This window comes from Schistocerca nitens, chromosome 2 (assembly GCF_023898315.1).
Source record: "Schistocerca nitens isolate TAMUIC-IGC-003100 chromosome 2, iqSchNite1.1, whole genome shotgun sequence".
Taxonomy (NCBI): Eukaryota; Metazoa; Arthropoda; class Insecta; order Orthoptera; family Acrididae; genus Schistocerca; species Schistocerca nitens.
The window spans coordinates 454,316,373-454,338,531 of record NC_064615.1 but is presented as its reverse complement, the minus strand read 5'-3'; the positions used below and the strand labels follow the sequence as shown (position 1 = coordinate 454,338,531).

At 40.9% G+C, this 22,159-nt stretch overlaps 1 protein-coding gene across 1 annotated transcript in view; it reads right to left on the bottom strand.

Moving 5' to 3' along the window:
* Positions 1 to 21,713, bottom strand: part of LOC126236335 (uncharacterized) — an 86,547-nt gene extending 64,834 nt beyond the window's left edge. Inside the window, exon 1 of the mRNA XM_049945557.1 lies at positions 21,412 to 21,713. The gene's annotated coding sequence lies outside the window, so the exon portion shown is untranslated. The remainder of the gene's footprint in view (positions 1 to 21,411) is intronic.
* Positions 21,714 to 22,159: the final 446 nt, after the last annotated feature.

Here is a 22,159-nt window from a genome sequence, read left to right as displayed (position 1 = left end):
CATTCTGGTGGCATACCCTCAATAGCAAAAATGGCAGCTAAGGACTGAATTGTAGCGTTCGACACTGCAGAGGACAACCTAGCAACACATGGAAAATTAGATGAGGTGTCTAATACCACATTGCCTCTTAGATGAAACCAGTGAAATCCATGAGCACCCAGTTCCACGGGTCCTCTGGAGAAAATCTTTGTGATGGAGGTGCCTGGTTTTGGGTGCACTCTGAACAGGCACACACCACATGCTTGTCGGTGGAATTAAATGCTGGCTAATAGATGTGTCGAAGGGCCAATGCTTTCATTTGCACCACCCCCCAATGGGATGCATGTAACATCGGAATGCATCATCATAACGATGGTGTAGTAACAACAAAGCAGTCCAATCTTCCACTGCTAACAGCAGGACACCATTGACGATGTTGAGCATATCGCAAATTCTAAAATACAGTAAGAGCTCAAGGTCTGAACTCATGAGGAAATGTTCCAGCCATCTGCTGAACCACTGTAATTACTCTGTGCAGGAGTGGACCCTCACTTGTAGCTGCCACGACTTTCCATACTGCCAACAGAAATTCATTTAGCTTGTCCTGAAGGTTCTCGTCCAGTCTATGACAGATTGCCTCCTGCTTATCAAAGTTAATATCAGGACCTGCTGGTAACCATGACAAAGCAACTGCATTTGCGTGCAGTGATGTATCATAAGAGAATTACCCAGAAACCAGGTCCAATGCCGTGCTTTTCTGTCTGAGTGTGTTGTTTGGGGAGCAAACATGAAGATGAATGGCTTATGATCTGTAAGAAGGTGAAACTTAGTGCCATAAAAGAACACATGGAACTTTCTTACATCCTATATGATTGTGTGTGTCTCCTCCTCAACCTGAGAATAATTTCTCTGTGCTGCCAACAAAGTCTTTGATGTGAATGCAACAGACTGTTTTGAGCCATTGGGAGTTCTGTGAGAGAGAATGGCTCTGATGCTGCATTGGGATGCATCTGTGGCAAGAATCAAAGGCTCACTGGGGATGAACTTGGCCAAACACAAAGCAGAATGGAAGTGTTGCTTCAGTTTCTGGAATGCCGAATGACACGTCTCTGATCACTCAAACTTCATCCCGTTCTTAAGAAGCTGATTCTACGGGTAACAAACATGAGCTGCCCATGAAAGAACTTCATAGAGTAATTTAGCTTCCCTGAAAACGACTGCAATACCCTAATTCTAGCATCTGGCTGGCGCCTTACTATCCAACCACATGCCACACAGCAGTTCCGTATGTTGCCTCCCTGTCAAGAAGAGTAAGACTCAACTGCTGTTCGTCTTGTCCGAACAACCACTGAAGTTTGTGATGGTGCCGCATCTGTCAGATACAGCCAACACTAGCTCACATCCATAAGCCAAGTGACACTAGACAACTTCCTGGTATTCCACCATTGGGCAGCCTTTACAGAGCATCTCCAAGCAGCTTGCTAGTCAGTGCAAGTTCCAGTCTCAACGCTCGACATCAGAAGTCTGCAGGTATTTTCATCAGAGTGCAACACCACTAGTCAGGGTCTAAGACAACACTAGTGCGGCCTATATAGACTTTATCTACAGCAATTTTTCTTTACAGTAACCACATTTTGCCTTGTTTCAGTCTAACCTTGTTTCTGTCTAGCACAGCTTCCTTCCTTGTACTGATTCATTGTGTCTGGCCCTTCTCTTGCTTCCTGTCGTTACTGGACCCTCTTTCATGTTTTCATCTCTGGACTCACTCGCGCTCTTGCCATGGCTTCTTCCACACCAGAACTATCACTCCTGCAGCTTGGGCAGTTACAAGGTCAGCAGTTGCACTGTTTGACCCAGTATGTTCCTTACCTGACCCAGCATCGTTTGGTGGTGACCCTCATGTGCTAAGGACAGGACAGCACAGCTTCGACATTGTGCATGGCACTTCCTGTGCACCACTGAATTTCTGTGACGGCGCCTCACCCATCCCGATGTTCCTCCTGCCCAGGACTCATTTCTACTGCCTCCACATCCTCCAGAGTTCGACAATGCCTCGGACTCATGGCTCACCTTCCTTGACACACTGGCTTGCCTCCTTCAAGTTTCTGCTCTTCCTCCTGTTTCTCTCCTGGCCATCTCCAGCCCTTCGGTCTATGGCCACAATGCCTCTCACACAATCGTTCCAGCACCACCTCTTGTGATCCAGCCCTAGCACCCCTGCCCCCTGTAGGACCCAGCGCCAGCCAGCCCTGGTGCTCCTGCCCCAGGGCAACCAGCTCATCTGCTGCCACCAGCTCATCCGGCACTGACAGTTCAGCAGGCACCACCTACTCAACCAGCTCTTTGCACCAAGGCCTTCACCAGGTTCTTGCACCATAAGATCTGCCAGCTCCTTGTGCCTCATGTTCTCATCTCCTTTTCTAACAGCCAACTGCAATGAAGCACACTCTGCCCTCTGTGGAAACCCGTCCGGCACCACCACAACACTTCTTTTGTGGCAGTCATCTGATGTGCCCCCCCCTCCCGCCGGATTTCCCTTCACCTCATATTCTCCAGTCATGGAACTTTTGCCGCAAGGCCTGGCTGTACCAGGTCTTGCCGTCTTCAGTGGCTTCGCTGTCTCTTCTTCATGACATCCTTGCATGTGTCTCATTTTCCAGGTCTACTTCTCACCTTGGCTGCTCCCCTGCCTGTTTGGTGACTGCACTCCATGAGCCACACCCAATATTCCTTGTGCCTTAAGCCGGAAGCCCACAGCCATGGCTGTTCCTTCTTCTGAGGGTGATTCAATGCCCTGGGCTCCTCCTACTGCTGGCAATGAAGTGTCTGACGACCTCCCACGACATTCCTCTAGCACTTTCATGTCTGGTCATGGCTGTGTCCAATTGCAGTTGGAAGTACACATATCTGAGGTCAATTCTGGACATCCTGATTATTAGCCAACTTAGCTAACAACTTGACATGGTATGGAGAAACAGTTATTTCACTTTGTGTGCTGATCATGTGCTTGAAATCGCTGCAAAGTCTATCATCATCTCTGGATTTCTGGATAATTACCGTGGGGGTGGCATACTGGCTTGATGAAACCAGTGACACCACCCCAAGGTTCTGGCATCTGTCAAGTTCCACCTCCACTTTACCTTGCATAGCAAAAGGCATGAGGCAGGCTGGACAGAACCTAGGAATCAATTCAACGTAATTTTGGGCCTTTGAATTACCCAGATACTTACCAAAACGTTGACTGAATGATTGGAGCAATGTTTTCAAGTTCTGAAATGATGTTGTTGTTGTTGTGGTCTTCAGTCCTGAGACTGGTTTGATGCAGCTCTCCATGCTACTCTATCCTGTGCAAGCTTCTTCATCTTCCAGTACCTACTGCAACCTACATCCTTCTGAATGTGCTTAGTGTATTCATCTCTTGGTCTCCCTCTACGATTTTTACCCTCCACGCTGCCCTCCAATTCTAAATTTGTGATCCCTTGATGCCTCAAAACATGTCCTACCAACCGATCCCTTCTTCTAGTCAAGTTGTGCCACAAACTTCTCTTCTCCCCAATCCTATTCAATACCTCCTCATTAGTTACGTGATCTACCCACCTTATCTTCAGCATTCTTCTGTAGCACCACATTTCGAAAGCTTCTACTCCCTTCTTGTCCAAACTGGTTATCGTCCATGTTTCACTTCCATACATGGCTACACTCCATACAAATACTTTCAGAAACGACTTCCTGACACTTAAATCTATACTCGATGTTAACAAATTTCTCTTCTTCAGAAACAATTTCCTTGCCATTGCGTCTACATTTTATATCCTCTCTACTTCGACCATCATCAGTTATTTTACTCCCTAAATAGCAAAACTCCTTTACTACTTTAAGTGTCTCATTTCCTAATCTAATCCCCTCAGCATCACCCGATTTAATTTGACTACATTCCATTACCCTCGTTTTGCTTTTGTTGATGTTCATCTTATATCCTCCTTTCAAGACACTGTCCATTCCGTTCAACTGCTCTTCCCAGTCCTTTGCTGTCTCTGACAGAATTACAATGTCATCGGCAAACCTCAAAGTTTTTACTTCTTCTCCATGAATTTAAATACCTACTCCGAATTTTTCTTTTGTTTCCTTTACTGCATGCTCAATATACAGATTGAATAACATCGGGGAGAGGCTACAACCCTGTCTCACTCCTTCCCCAACCACCGCTTCCCTTTCATGACCCTCGACTCTGAAATGATAGACAAGTTAATTTTATTGACTACATTGAAGCCAAAAATAATGAAAGCATTAAGTATGAAATTTTTTCTACCAATTACGGATTTACAACCAAAAGCATGAGCTGGTGATCTATATTCTTGTATTTATCTGTGACTAGTAGTTGTCCATGTAAGAGAGTCGGCTGCCTACTATCAGAAAGCAGTTGGAGCTGAGAGCAGTCAGTGATAAGTATTCTACATTGATCAGACTGGTCGAGGCCCATGTGTCTAATTGAAACAACCAGCTATGTCCAAGTCTACCATAATATGGTAGAGCTGTAATCCTACTGACATGTTTGTGGACTCAATTTCAAACTTGGGAACATCATCCTGCAGCACAGCTCTCTGATGTTTTTTGCACACAACTGTTAAATGTCATGGCATATGTAAGGCTTGACAAGTTGCAAAGAAATAAAAGCACTGCCTCCTCTTGTGTAATCTGGGAAAGACTGCAAGTCCAGTGCCGTAAAAGGACAGCACTTTGCATATGGTGTGAACTCAATGGAAGGCTAATGCCACGGAGACCAACAGCAGTCTGGTGAGGCCCCAACCTCTGTAGCAGACCTGCACCAAGATGCCAAAGTACCCATTTCATTACTACACCCGTCCACTCGCATTGACAACACGATCGCTAAAGCCTGAATAGCGTCTGTCTGGGACTCATCTCACTGGTGTGTCTCTTCAGTTGTTTTGCTACCTGCCAACCATTGGAAAACACATTTTGTGCTGCAGCAATCAACTCCTCTGATTCTACAGTTCATACTACTTCCTCTGACGTAAGGTCTGAATGCGCTAGCACTTTAGTCTGTACAGCCCTGTCTGGCATTAGCCACATCACTGTATTGCAGATTAGGGTGTTTACATAGGACGTGCTGTAATGTTTGCATTTAAAAGTGCGTCTAAGCACTAATCCCTGTAAGTCAGCTATCCACAATGCATACCACTGCCTGGGACACTTATGATATTGATTCAACTGTATGCAGCCAGCTAACACGTGTGTTTGCTCACCTTAGTAGTGCTTAGTAATTGACACAATTCTGCATATTGTACTTTTAGGGGCTGACCTTCACACAAACTAGTACTCCACAACAATATAAAAACATTCCGATCCACAGACTCAATGATGTGCATTGCCTGGCAGTACATCTTAAAATGGACTAAATAATTTTCCCATGTTTCCATGGTATCATCAAAACCTGCAAATGTGTCCAGCAGATGTGTGGAGGCTGTGCCGCCTCCACTCACCTCACCACTGCACGGCCAGCAAATTGATGAGCTCCTGCATTTGCTCCTGTTGTTCGTGCAACTGCTGTTGCAACTACTGTTATTGTAGCTACTGTCTCAGCTGCTCCTTCTGCAACTGCATTTGTTATCTCCGACACACTAAAAATGCTGGCTCCTTAATGGCCACAATGTTCAACTACTGCTTCATGAACCACACACATTGCAGAGGTGGGGTGACTTGCAAGCCTCAACAATACAGATAGCTGTACCACAGATGAAACTAAAATGGAGAGATTTCTTTGGAGAGGCCAGACAAACATGTGGTTTCCGAAGAAGGGCAGTAGCCTTTTTATTAGTTGTATGAGCCACAGTCTGAGTGACTGACTGATTTGTTTGTAACATTGGCCAACTTGGTCTTGCTGTGTCAGTACTGCGAACAGCTGAAAGTGCATGGAAACTATAGCCACTACTTTTCCCAAGGACAAGCAGCTCTACTACATGGTTAAATGATGACTGCTTCCTCTTGGGCAAAATATTTCAGAGGTAAAATAGCCCCCATTCAAGTTTCCTCATGGGGCTACTCAGGAGAATGTCGTCACCATGAGAATCAAAACTGACATTCTACAAATTGGAGTGTGGAATGTTAGATCCCTGAAGGTAAGATGGAAATTTTAAAAAAGGAAATAAATAGGTTGAACTTAGATGCAATGGGAATTAGTGAAGAGGAACAAGACTTCTGGTCAGTATAAAATTAGAAATACAAAAATCAAATAGACGTAATGCAGGTGTAGATCTAGTAATGAATAAAAAAAACAGGAATGCAGGTAAGCTACTGTGAACACCACAGTGAACACATTATTGTAGCCAAGATAGACAAAGCCAACACTTTCCACAGTAATTCAAGTTTACATCCAACAAGTTCCGCAGAGACTGAAAGAGTGTACGACAAGATAAAATAAATTATTTGTATAGTTAAGGAAAAGGAAAATTTATTGTGACGGTTGCCTGGAATTCAGAAGTAGGAAAAGGAAGTGAAAGGAATATAGTAGGAGAATATGGACTGAGGAAAAGGAATAAAAGAGGAAGCCACCTGGTAGAATTTTGCACAGAGCATAACTGAATCACCACTAACACTTAGTTTAAGAACCATGAAAGAAGTTTGTATACATAGAAGAGACCTGGAGGCACTGAAAGGTTTCAGATTGATTATGTAATGGTCAGACAGAGATTTTGGAACCAGATTTTAAACCATAAGACACTTCCACAGGCAGATGTGGACTCTGACCACAATTTATTGGTTATGAGCTGTAGATTAAAACTGAAGAATTTGCAAAAAGGTAGGAAATTAAAGAGAGAGGGCCTGTATATGTTGAAAGAATCAGGGGTTGTTGAGAGTTTCAAAGGGCATATTAGGCAACATCCTACCAAAACAGGGGAAAGGAATACAGTAGAAGACGAGTAGGTAGCTTCGAGAGATGAAATAGTGAAGGCAGGAGAAGATCGTATAGGGAAAAAGGCAAGGCCTAATACAAATTCTTGGATATCACAGGAGAGACTGAATTTAATTGATGAAAAGAGAAAATATAAAAATGCAGCAAATGAAGCAGGTGTAACGAAAACAAATTTTTAAAACATGAGACTCACAGGGAATGCAAAATGACTAAGGAGGAACGGCCAGAGGACAAATGTAAGTCCATGGACATAACTAGCAGAAAGATAGATGCCACCTACAGGACAATTAAAGAGATCTTGGGAGAAAAGAGAAGCAGCTGTATGAACATTAACATCTCAGATGGCAAACCAGTATAACCAAAGAAACGAAAGGTGGAAGGAATGTGTAGAGGGACTATACGAGGGAAATGAACTTGAAGCCAGTTAATAGAAGGAGAAGAGGAAGTAGATGAAGATGAGATGTGCCATAGGATACTCTGAGAAGAATTTGACAGAGCACTGAACGACTAAAGCTCAAGCAATGCCCCTGGAGCACATGACACTCCCTCAGAACTGCTGATACCTGTGGGAGAGTCCGCCATGACAAAACTATTCCACCTATGTGCAAGATATACGAGACAGAAGAAATACCACAAGACTTCATGAAATAAACTACAATTCCAATTCCAAAGAAAGTAGGTGCTGTCTTGTGTGAATATTACTAATCTATTGCTTCATTAAAGAAAACTTTATAGCCAAGATCATGTTCAAAACTGTTTTTATTGACAGGTTTCTACTGGTCATTCATTACTCATGCCACATTAATACAGGGTGTACATTAAGTCTGGGAACACTTTCAATTATTTATTGCAGTAGTACCAAACATTGTACAGATATCATACATGTCATTTTGAAGAGAAACCCTGAAAGGTGTTTTTTTTTTTTTTTTTTTTTTCCATGTATACCGCCACAGTGTAGTTTGGTAATTTGCCATTAGTCAGCACTATTCACAAACATGGCAAGCTCAGGTCCGGAGCGAGCTTTCTGTGTACTGGAGATCAACAAAAACACGTGTGCTACAGCTGTTCAACAGACGTTTAGAACCAAGTACGGTAAGAAGCCACCAACTAGGAAGGTCATTTACCACTGGCCCACAAATTCATTACGTTGGGTTGCACATGCCCAGCAAAAACAAGCGGACATTCCAATGTGAGTGAAGAGCATGTGGAGTGCGTATGAGAGACATTCATAAGGAGTCCAAAGAAATCGGTGCATTGCACATCCTGTGAATTTGAAATGGCTCCAATGATAGTGTGGAAAACCTGCGGCAGAAGCTGTCTATGAAACCATTCAAATTGGAGCTAGTGCAGAAGCTCAATGACGATGACAAAGACAAGCGTTTTGATCACAGTTTCAACAACTGAATGAGGGTGGGGATGGCATTGCTGATCACTTAATTTTTAGCGACGAAGCCACTTTTCACACTAATGGGAAACTGAACAGGCATAATTGTCGAATCTGGGGTACAAAGCATCCACACGGATGTATTGAATTTGAGTGTGATTCTTGTTCCCCTATGCTCTGTCAAGGAGTATGGGACTTCATCATCATCATCATCCCCAAAGGTAAATGTTTTTTTGTCCTTGTCACGTCAAAAACTCTATGGGCCACCTTCGTGAGAGCACTGTCACTGGATATTCCTACTTGGACATGTTGCAGCAATGGCTGATGCCTCAAATGCAAGCGCACTTTCCGTTCATCTTTCAGCAGGATGGTGGTCCACTCCATTTTCATCGTGACGTTCGTGGGTACCTGAACATGGAGCTGCTGCATCAATGGATCAGCCTGCTACAGGAGGGGACTGCTGTTTCATTAAATGGCCTCCCCAATCACCAGATCTCACTTCGTGTGACTTTTCTCTGTGGGGACACATTAAAGATCTTGTGTATGTACTGCCTCTACCATGTGACGTAGCAGAGCTCCGGAAGAGAATACGGGAAGCGACTACAACAGTCAACGATGCCATGCTGGGATGGGTATGGCAAGAATTCGATTACCGTACTGACGTCTGCCGGGTTACTCATGGTCCGCATATCAAATGTTTGTAAAAAAACTTTCAGAGTTTCTCTTCAAAATGCAATATATATGACACCTGTACAATGTTTAGTTCTTGTGCAATAAATAATTTAAAGTGTTCCCAGACTTTAAGTACAATCTGTACTTTATTGGAGAGTATATTGCACATTCCACACAGGTTTACAAACAGGTCTGTCGCTTGTTCACTTGTGACAAACCTGTTTGTAATGTTATTGATATTTTTGACAAACCTCTCCACTAATATGTTAACGTGGCATGAGTTATGACTGCACAATGGAACATGACGTACAGCCAGAAAAAATTTTAGAGATCTGAAGATAACAGTCTTACCTGTCATTGAAATCAGTCAATAAAAACAGTTTTGAGCGTGATCTTGGCTATAAAAAATTTCTTTAAAGCACAGACAGATCAATCCTTCTCATTGTCAGAAACTTCAATCATATTACTACATTAAGAAAAGGTTGCAAAATACTGACTTATTTAGAGAGGAATGGAAAAATTGGTAGAAGCCGACTTCTGGTAAGATATGTAGTAGTTGAGAAGGAAGTTAGACATGAGTGCAGCCTACCCCCAATGTTATTCAGTCTGTAGAATGAGCAAGAAATATAGCAAGCCAAAGAAAAATTTGAAGAAGGAATCAATGTTCAGAAACAAGAAATAAAAAGTTTGATATTTGATGATGACACTAATTCTGTCCAAGACAGCAAAAGACTTGGATGTGCAGTAGAACGCAATGGACAGTGACTTGAAAGGGAAATATAAGGTGAACTTTAACAAAAGTTGTTGACGTGAATGTCAACACACAATAACCTAAGTTCCATACACTGGTATCTGTTACAAACCCACAGACATGTCGAGTTTTATGCCTAGGAACTATGATTTGCAGACAGTATTAGTTTTCTGTTATCGTTTGAAGAAAACTGCTGCAGAATCACATTGAATGCTTCTTGAAGCTTTCGGCAAACATGCTCTTGGGAAAACACAGGGTTTCAAGTGGTTCAAAAAATTCGAAAGTGGTGATTTTGACATGAGAAACAATGAGAGTGGGAAATCACCGAAAAAGTTTGAAGGCAATGAATTACAGGCCTTATTGGATGAAGATGATACTCAAACTCAACAGGAACTCACGGAACACCTGAATGTGACACAGAAAGCCGTTTCTCTTTAGTTGAAAGCTATGGGAAAGGTGCAGAAAGTGGGAAAATGGGTTCTGCATGAACTGAAGGGAAGACAGCAAGCAAATCAAAAGACCACTTGTGAAATGCTGCTGGCTATACACAAAAGAAAGTCGTTTCTCCATTGAATAGTGACAGGTGATAAAAAATGGATATATTTTGAGAATCCTAAGTGTCATAAATCATTGGTGAATCCAGAAGAACCATTGACATCTGCTGCGAGACCAAATCACTTTGGAAAGAAGATAATGCTCTGAGTTTGATGGGATCAGAAGGGTGTCATCAATTAACAGCAGCTAAAACCTGGTGAAACCGTAAACACTGATTGCTACCAACAGCAAACGATTGATTTAAATTGAGTATTGCACAAAAAAAAAAAACAACCAGAATATGGGAAAAGGCAACACAAAGTCATATTGCTCCATAATGCCCCATCACACACAGAAAAATGGGTCAGGGGAACGATCGAGGCACTCAGTCAGGAAATACTAGGGCATGAGGCTTATTCTCCAGACTTGGTTCCATCTGATTATCATCTATTTCCATCACTGGGACACGCTCTCACTGAACAATGCTTCAATTCAAATAAAATGTACAAAAATAGCCCACTGAACTGGTTCGCTTCAAAAGAAGACTTTTTTTTTTAAGGTTATTTCAAACAAAATACTGTTTATCAGTTTTGAACAACAGACGTGTCAAACAAAATACTGTTTATCAGTTTTGAACAACAGACGTGTAATTATTGCAACCAAATTCTGGTTTCATACTTCTACAGCTGGTACTGTCCTCTACTCATCTCAACGTTTGAGACATTTTAGGTGGTTGATTTCATACGATTCCTTAGGACCAATCATGAAATCTCATCTTGTGAGTTTCTTCATGAAGGATAGGCTGCTATTCTCCACAAAAGCTGACTGTAAAATGTCACTGAGGGCAGGGGTTGCCTTATTAGATGTCACTACACATTATGGACATATGGGTCAATAATATTTAAAATAAATGCCAGGATTGAATTTATTAGCTGAACTTTAAGCATTAAATTTTATAGAGAAATGGCTTGGGAAGAATTTTATCAAGGGTATTAGCTTTAAGATCATGACACAACAGTAGAAAAAGTGGTAGCACATTGTAATGAATGTGTTTGGGACCAATAAAAATTTGTGTCCAACCAGCAATCACTTATGCTTCTTGGGTGTCACTAGCAGTCACTTTAATCATGAGATTATATGAACACATCTCCAGACTTGACTCCAACTTTCAATGTCACTAGGCAGTGATGGAAGCTGCTGGTTTAACATTAATAGATAAATGAAACACGCGAAAGAATTAAAATGATGCTGCACTTTTAATTCTAAAACAAAGTCGAGCTGATCTTGAATATGGGCAAGCAGGCTCACTATCAAAATTAGAGTAAGTTTGAGTTTCACAGTGGATCACTCTTCAAACTCAACACCACCCACCAACATCAAATACTGATCAATTCTTTATTAGTGCCTATGCCTTCAGTTGCCTCATTGATCCATGCTATAGTGGTGTGGATTTAAGAAGGAAGACAACGTTGGGGTGGTTGGCCTGACGTTTTCAACGGAGATAATACTTTGCAGCAGCTCCAGTTCATCTCCCTCTCTCTGCTTCACATCACATGCTACAGCTGCCTGGTCTCTTGACAACAGGCAATGATGACCTCATTGTCGCTACAACACAAAAAATGTAACTATCTTTACGGATAACAACCAATACACAGAATCCTTTAGAAAACAAACAACTGCCTGTTGGGTACAAATAGTTAAATGATTTGCTGTAATTTTTGTCTTAAAAATAAAAATTATTTTAACAGTAAAGTATTTTTAACCACAAATAGGCACATAACTTTTGATATTATAAAACTCCACTATGCCTGTGTATCACACCTATTAGAAACTGCTATGTGATGCACAGCTGAGAGCAATATGCAATGTGTGAATATTTTTTGTCCTTCCGACAGGCATGTTCCCATCAATCTAGGGTCGAATGACCTGCCCCTTTTGATCCACCTCAACCAACACCTCTTTCCTCCCTGAAGAACAAAGATACGAGTTCTGTGAGCTCCCACTTCCTTGTTATACCTGCACCATTATAGCATGGTTCAATAAGGCAACTGAATCCATAAGCACTAATAAAGAATCAATCAGTAATTAATGTTGTGTAACTGATGGTGCTTAGTGCAAACAGAGAGCCACTATTAACTGTAAGACACATTTCAATAACTTCTGTTTTTTCCATGTTTTGTTGCTTAACCCACGAACTTGTAATTTTACACACCCATTGTTGAACTAACTTAAACCTTCTCATGTAAATAAATAGTGGAATATATGTAATTCTGTAAAAGTTAGTTTCCTTAACAATGCCACAAAAGTCAGTCTTATGATATTGCAGTGCTTGTATTGTTCCGAAGTACAATGCAATGTCCTTTTGCACATGCATGCATGTCCAAAGAAACAGGCACTGCAGTGATTACAGCCATTATGAAATACATGAAGTTTATTCTCCGTAGCCAATAATAACAACCATCAGCTGTATGACAGAATAATGACAATGAAAATTGGTGACGGATTGGGATTCGAACCCTGATTTCCCATTTATCATGAACACTCACCATCCAATTAGACTATCCCAGCACGACTCACTACCAGTCCCAAACCCTCATATATCGTCAACCATGTGTCTACAACCTGCACTGATACATCCATTACGTATATTCCTGTGCAGGAGAGAGATTTTAATTGGATGTCACTTGAGCGGTGTCAGTGGATAAATATGATATTACAGTGCCTGTGTTGTTCAGAAGTACAACACAATGTGCCTTTGGACATGACTGCACTGTACAGCTAACGGCTATCCATTTCGCAACTGAGAATACATTTCATGTATTTCAAAACAGCTGTAGTTGCAGCTGTCCTTGTTCCGTCAGACATGCATGAACATCCGAAGGAACATTACATTGTACTTCTGATCAACACAGGCGCTGCAATATGGTTTCTATCTGCCAATACCGGGCAAGTTACTTTCATCTAAAATGTCTCCCCTGTACAGGAATATTCATAATGGATGTACGAGTGCTGGTTGTAGACATATGATCAATGACATACGGAAGTTTGGATCTGGCTGTGACTTGTACTCGGATAGCCTAACGGTAAGGTGATTGCTCACGATAAGGAAAACCGGGTTCGAGTCCCAGTCCGGCACAAATTTTCATTGTTGTCATTCCTTTATACAGCTGACGGTGATCCACATTCACAATGAGGAATGCATTTCATGAAAGTTCTTTTCTCAAAAGCAAATCCTTTCATTTCACAAGCACTGAGCAAAAACATTCTAATTGTCTAAGAATTTTTTTACTGACAAATAATAAGACTATTACATTCAAAAGTGTGTCTGTATTGTTACAATAGCTCCTGTTTCTGTAAATTCCATTCTGTAAAACACTTTTCCTTGCCACGATACTGTGATTTTGCAAGCAGCAACATTTTATGTGGTCATGGCCACAAACAAGCTATATTCTCAGACAAGTTGTCACAAAAAGCATAAACTACAGATAAACTAGGTCTAGTTGGCTGGCAGCCAGAGTTTGATAGTGACCACTTATGTGGGCAGATAGTTATTAGTTGAGAAGTATATTTTTCAACATAATGTGTCTGATTTCATACGGTTGCTTCATAACCAGAGCCACCTGGATCAAACAACAGCTATTCTACATGACACAGGTAAGAACTGTCACTGCAATATATCTTTCTTCCCTGTCATCATGGATTCAATCTCTGTTAGTCCCGAACTTAACACTGCATTATACCATCTCTTTTTCACGCTGTCCCACACTCTCACTAAACCTCAAGCCTCACTCTCCTCTTTTTACTTTTTTACTCCTATTTAGTTTGCACTTTTCTTCCTTTTCTTATTTCTGTCTGATTCTCCAGATTGCCCACCTTGCAGCACTTTCTGATCCCCATTGTTTAAGTGCAACCCCCTCCTCTGCTCACATCCATTATTTCGACATCAGTATGTTCTAACCCGACAACCTACACACACACCCTCCCTCTCTCTCTCTCTCTCTCTCTCTCTCTCTCTCTCTCTCTCTCTCGTGTGTGTGTGTGTGTGTGTGGGGGGGGGGGGGGGGGGGGGGGGGGGCGCGCGCGCGATGGTGGGGGGGCAGCACACGGCACATCAACTGTCTGGATCTTGACGAGCCTTCTTTATAGTAAGTAGCAAACTATCTTTTCCTACATTGTTAACATATATTATGGATAGATTATGGTATTATAATATGCTTCAACAGATTGACTAAACAGTGAGATTACTTTTCTAAGTGTTCTTTAACAGAGTAAAACACAAACAGCAAATAAGGCTTCACAGCTTTAATGAACTGAATGTTGTCTTCAACAGATTTACACCTCAGCTTGTTGAACAGCTGGAGGCCCTTGTGGGATGCTCCCTTGTGATGAAGTTGAGTGTTTGCAAGTAACACATACAGATTTGAGTTTATTCTAGTGCTATGTTTGTGTCTTATACTATTTTTCTTGAGGCTGGATTCAGTTGGCACTATGAGGTTTTTAAAAAAATTTTAGTCTTGAGAACATGTTAGTCACTAAACAGTTAGTACTTTCAGAATACTAAAAGAGAGTAATATTGTTCAATTGAAACATGAACTGAAGGTGGTAGATTGGCCAAATACACTACACAATATAAAAAGTCTTAATGAATGTTTCTCTATGTTTTTATATATCATTAAAAACTGTCCACTTATCACAAAACGATGCACCCCTAACAACAGACAAAAACCTCAGCACTCTAGCAGTGGTACACTCCAGAGCTGAAGCAAATGAGGACACTGCTACTTATACTAAAAAATAATAGTGATAAAAATGAGGAAGCCAGGAAACACTATGTGACCCTTAAGAAGTTGTACAAATATGAAATAAAATTAGCTAAATGTAAAATAAATGATGAATATATTGCAGGCTAAAAAAATGCCTGCCAAGCAGCTTGGAATATAATAAAAAGTGAAATCAATACCACAAACAGGAAGCCACAGTGCCTATAGATTGCAACATCCTTAATGAATATTTTATAAATTGTACCAGCTCTCATTCTTCTTCTTCTTCTTCTTTTGGTAAAAATACACTCCTGGAAATGGAAAAAAGAACACATTGACACCGGTGTGTCAGACCCACCATACTTGCTCCGGACACTGCGAGAGGGCTGTACAAGCAATGATCACACGCACGGCACAGCGGACACACCAGGAACCGCGGTGTTGGCCGTCGAATGGCGCTAGCTGCGCAGCATTTGTGCACCGCTGCCGTCAGTGTCAGCCAGTTTGCCGTGGCATACGGAGCTCCATCGCAGTCTTTAACACTGGTAGCATGCCGCGACAGCGTGGACATGAAACGTATGTGCAGTTGACGGACTTTGAGCGAGGGCGTATAGTGGGCATGCGGGAGGCCGGGTGCACGTACCGCTGAATTGCTCAACACGTGGGGCGTGAGGTCTCCACAGTACATCGATGTTGTCGCCAGTGGTCGGCGGAAGGTGCACGTGCCCGTCGACCTGGGACCGGACCACAGCGACGCACGGATGCACGCCAAGACCGTAGGATCCTACGCAGTGCCGTAGGGGACCGCACCGCCACTTCCCAGCAAATTAGGGACACTGTTGCTCCTGGGGTATCGGCGAGGACCATTCGCAACCGTCTCCATGAAGCTGGGCTACGATCCTGCACACCGTTAGGCCGTCTTCCGCTCACGCCCCAACATCGTGCAGCCCGCCTCCAGTGGTGTCGCGACAGGCGTGAATGGAGGGACGAATGGAGACGTGTCGTCTTCAGCGATGAGAGTCGCTTCTGCCTTGGTGCCAATGATGGTCGTATGCGTGTTTGGCGCCGTGCAGGTGAGCGCCACAATCAGGACTGCATACGACCGAGGCACACAGGGCCAACACCCGGCATCGTCGTGTGGGGAGCGATCTCCTACACTGGCCGTACACCACTGGTGATCGTCGAGGGGACACTGAATAGTGCACGGTACATCCAAACCGTCATCGAACCCATCGTTCTACCATTCCTAGACCGGCAAGGGAACTTGCTGTTCCAACAGGACAATGCACGTCCGCATATATCCCGTGCCACCCAACGTGCTCTAGAAGGTGTAAGTCAACTACCCTGGCCAGCAAGATCTCCGGATCTGTCCCCCATTGTGCATGTTTGGGACTGGATGAAGCGTCGTCTCACGCGGTCTGCACGTCCAGCACGAACGCTGGTCCAACTGAGGCGCCAGGTGGAAATGGCATGGCAAGCCGTTCCACAGGACTACATCCAGCATCTCTACGATCGTCTCCATGGGAGAATAGCAGCCTGCATTGCTGCGAAAGATGGATATACACTGTACTAGTGCCGACATTGTGCATGCTCTGTTGCCTGTGTCTATGTGCCTGTGGTTCTGTCAGTGTGATCATGTGATGTATCTGGCCCCAGGAATGTGTCAATAAAGTTTCCCCTTCCTGGGACAATGAATTCACGGTGTTCTTATTTCAATTTCCAGGAGTGTAATTCTGACAATATTTCAGCTGGTGTAACCCTTCTGAAACAACAAGCACTAGCAACCAAGAAATTTTCTGGTCAAAAAACACCTCCGGCCACATTATCAAATCTATAAAGAAACTTAAAAACTCAAAAACAGAGGACTATTATGGGCTTAGTAACAGTATTGTTAAACACATAGCCACTGCAATCTTAATGCCAATGACACATCTGACGAATCGCATACTTGAAGAAGGAGTATTCCCTGAATGACTATAAGAAAGGTGACAGAAAAATGCCAAACAATTATAGACCTATATCAATAGTTCCCATTATATCAAAAGTAATAGAAAACTGCATACATATCAATATTTACAATTATTTTGAAAGTAATAAATTATTGAGTAAGAACCAGTTTGGCTTTTGATCTGAACTATCAACAACCAAAGCAGTTGAATGCCTCCTTAGTAATATATATGAAGGATATGAAAACAAGAAACTCACTTGTGCTACAATGTTAGATTTAACAAAAGCCTTCGACTCAATCAGACGTGAAATAATGATAAAAAAAAAACTAGAACATTATGGTATTGCAGATAAACCATTACAATTTTTTCAATCATACTTAAGCAATAGAGTACAATTAGTAAAAACAAACAATCAAAAGTCAACACCCATGAAAGTAAAGACAGGAATTCCACAAGGCTCAGTGCTTGGCCCTTTCCTATTCATGTTTACATCAATGACTTCTCAAATGATATTCCATGCAACAATGTACTGTATGCTGACGATATGACACAAATAACAGATGGAGAAAATCTGCAGGATTTCATAGAATACAACAAAGTAGTAACTGAAATGAGCAGTGACTGGTGTAGAGGCAACCTTTTATCAGTAAACAAATTGAAAACTGAAGAAATTTACTTCACCCTGAAACCAATTGAACAGAATACAAAAAAATGTCAAGTTACTAGGTTTACGTATGGATCAAAAACTTACATGGGACAGACACACAAATTATCTATGTGGCAAACTTGCTCGAACTCTCTTTCTATTACACAAGTTGAGACACGTTATCAGTAGAAATCTGCTAATCTCCACATGCTTTACTTTTTTCCATTCACAACTGCAATATGGGGGTACTTCTTTAGGGTAACTCTGTGGGTTCAAGTACCATCTTCAAGTGGCAGAAGAAAGTAGTTAGGTGCATTTTAAGACTAGCACCAAGACAAAGTTGCAAAAATCATTTTAAAGAACTAAAGATAATGACACTACCTAGTATAAACATTTATAATTGTTTAATATATGCTACAGAGAACATGTTGTTGTTGTTGTGGTCTTCAGTCCTGAGACTGGTTTGATGCAGCTCTCCATGCTACTCACAGAGAACATAAAGAACTTTAATTTAAGATCTGAAGTGCATGTTCATAATACTCGAAATAATAGTAATATAGACCTACCATACACAAGGCTGACATTAACACGAAAGAGCCATAAACACATTAGCTTGAAATTTTATAACAAACTCTCAAAGGCTGTGAGCGAACTACCGATGAATAACTTTAAGCAAACAATAGAAGTGTGGCTCGAATGTACACCATATTACTCACTTGATGAGTTTCTAAACAGTGACACAAAAGAGATATGCTACATGAAACAAAAAACTGCCATATGAATTATACCTATATGTCTGTGACAGTAATGTACCAACAAGGACTTTTTACATAGATACATAAGATGTACCATAAATAAATCTCGATACTATTGCATATTTAACTGTTATGATGTCTTATTATTATTATTATTACTATCACTATTGTGAATGAATAATTGTATTATCAATATTACTTTAGCATGCGTATCTGCTTGCTCTGCACAGGCACAATTATGTAGAATAATAATTATTGCAATTAAAAAAAAACATATTGAACACACCGACGATGCCAATTGTATGGAAAACATACTGAAAGGCAAATAAAGATTCTATTCTATTCTGTGTAGACAAGGCAGCTTCCAGAAAATGGGTTTTCATGGGTCTCTAGTTTTGCTTCCATTAATGATCCTCACAACTCTCTCCTGGATACTGAAAGTGTTCAGGACAGTTGTAGAATTTCCACAGAATATCACACCATAATTTAGGTGAGCCTGCACGTACACTTAATATGCATTTGTTACTGTTTTCTGGCTTGCACAATCTCTGCACACTCAGTGCATAGCAGCTATAGTTATTCTGGCATTTACCTTTTCATTTTAACCCATTTTCCAGATGAACATCAAGGAATATTAGATATAGTGTTTCATTTAGTGCATTATCATCATCTCAGAAGTAGATCATTTAGTGTGTTTAAAATTGCAACTCTTTATGAGATTAAGGTAAATCATTTGTCAAGTGAGCAGTGAGCAGTTTTGGTTTTGCACAGCTATAACCAAGATACAGTTGAGTGCGGAACATTAACTAGTATGCTTGTGTCATCAGCAAACATTACAGTTTTTTTTATTGATTCTTGGTAATGTTTGGAGGGACATGTAAGTAAATAAAGAATAGCAATGAACCCTGTGCTCAACCCAGAAAAACTACATATTTTATGTCCCTCATCTCAGGTTAGTTTTATGCTGTGTTGCAATTTGTTTGTGTGGTCCAACACTGCCTGTTACTTCCAAGCAACAGACGCCCTGAATGTCTAAACATTTTAGTTCTCCCACACAGAATTTCTTACTGATCACTGAAAAGACTTTATTTGTGAGGTTATTTTGTTTCTGCGGCACAGGGCAGTGGCAGAATCTAAACTTGAAAGACTTTAGTTATTGTTGTATTTAAGGCTCCCAACAAATATGCCTCGACTCAGTGACTGATTACAAAGGTAATCTGAGGCTGGTCTTATTAAGTATGTAAAATATTTTCATACTATTACTGGCAGAACTACAACTTATTAGTGTCTGTTATTTAAGTAATATTCTAGTGGTTTTAAACTAATGTCAGTTTGCATTAATACAATGGCAACTGGGATATATCTCATCATAATACATAATAAATGTGACAGCTGTCATTTGTATATCGTAATAATTTAACTTGGTATTCAATGATTGCCATATTATCATCAGTTCTGCCACAACCAGTCTGAAAACTTAATTTGAATCAAGTCATTGTTTTTCCTTTATTAGTACCCAAGATAACTTTTCCTTTCGTTTTGTGTGTTTTCAGATGTTCCACATTTCTAATAACAGAATGAAGGATATTGCAATACTACTAGCAATAGCGTTTCACGTATGTATTGTATATTCTGATCACAATTTAACAGAAGCTCTCACTTCTCTGAGTAACAAACTTTACTCCAAGATTATGCCTCTTCACTACTCTTGATTCTGCCAAGCTTTGTGCCCAGCAGTATTAGGGTAAAACACAAGTGATAAATAAATATATTCAATAATGAGCTCAATTTTTTATTCCGTAATTCTTCCCATATAATTATTCTCTCTCAAACAGTTATTACCACTTTCAAATCCAAACCTGCGAATGTTGTTAGGTGTACACATAAGTTTGCAATGTTTGAGTGTTATTGGTATATGCCTTGCTTCTGCCTAAACGCCCGCTTCTCTTATCTAGGCACCGCTTCTCTTATCTAGACAGTTTTTTAATAACATCGATAATGGAGATTTAAACTTGTATTGATAAATGAGGATTTAGGCTACCATCCTGATTACTGGCTCATTTCTGTGAAATTCCGATGTTAGTGAAACCTAACGTACATGAGAAAATCTGCTACAAAGGAAAACACACAGAAACAAAACAGACATATAACCTTTACCGTTTAAATGTATTCGTAAACTGGGTAGGCCTACTGAAAATGTTTAAGAATTAATTTCCAATTTTTCATTTTTTGATACTAACTGACCTCGCGCGATTTTTCAGTTCTACAACCAGCAATACGTCAGCTAATTAATGAAATTTTGTTATACTTAGCGAAGTTCACGTCAGTTAATCAGTGTTGTTTCGTTACATGTAGTTGTGTAACGATCACTTTCGCAACTTGGCTGACTTATTAGAGGGCTGTCCTCATTTTTACGTCATTTTAGTTTGAATTTTTTATTTCTTTTTTTCGCGTGACGTCTTTCCATTTTGCACACTACATTTTATTTCCGTTTACTGTCAATGCACTGTGTCACTTCCTTCGTTTGAGATTATGCTGTTCAGAATGTTTCGATTACGAGGATTTGAAACTTTATAATCATCTGGTCTGCATTTAAAGTGGTACGAGACATGGCTGAGCACACCATGCAAGTGTAGTACTATGATAGTGTGGCTGATTCTATTTTTCATTGCAACGAGAAGACGAACTGGCCTGCTTTCATTTACGAAGTATTTGATATTTCTTTAAAATAGTTGCGGCATTAATGCCTTTTCTAGAAAACGAATATTTTTTAGCAATTATAAAACTGCGTTGTATATCATCACTTCAGGATACCGGTTAGAAATTAAGACAGCAGTTTTTAAAGAGTCACACCAATCGCAGTTTCCAGCTGTTACTGAAAGAAGCATGCCGCAATGCACTTCTACACTACGTGAAAAAGCTGCTAGACACTGTCATCCTATTTCAGTATTAACGCTGTTTCCTGATTTTTAATAACTATGTCACGAAAGTAACTTAAGAAGTATAGCCCTATAAAGACAATGAAGGAACGTAATAAATTTTACACTTACATCCCCTTTCGCACTTGTTTGTGGCTCGCTAAGTCAATTACTTCTGCTACTTCTCACAATGCGCAACACCTTAAACTGCATTGCACATGTCGTATTTCTGTACTCGCGAATGTTTTAAATCTTCCTTTACGACTCACAACAACCAGTACCTCAAAACTACGTGCATCACTACGACGTCCTATTGACGCATAACCTAAACGAACTACTTAATAATAAATGAGTTAACGACAACTACGAGCCTAATGCGGGCATGCTAATTAGACTTTATTGAACCGTATTGACGAGGTTCGTTATGCTTTATGACGCTGAAACCATCGATAAATAAAGGCCTCGCCGCTAAATCAAAACACGAAGAACTCGCAGTCAAGTGTGTTCACTCTGATATAGCGTCGTTCATGCGCCAAATCAGAAACAGGTTTTTAATTTTTTTCGTGTCGTTGACTCAGCGAACGCTGCTTTCTTGTAAGTCTGGGGTAATTTAGGGTGGTACTTTTTTCCAATTTCCGCCAGGGCTTCGCTGTAACAAGTAATGTTATTTGCCTCCAGTTTTGTAACAGACTGATTCAAATCAGACGTCAGCGGAACGAAAATGATCACAACACGACGTCATAGTCAAACGGAGTAGGGTTCACGATAGTCGGAATGGTAGCTCGTCGTCAATTCGTATTATCCCCGTATCGAACGGGTCAAGTGCGATCATGGAACTAGCAACGATAAAGTTTATTAATGGAAAAGAAAAACTTCATAA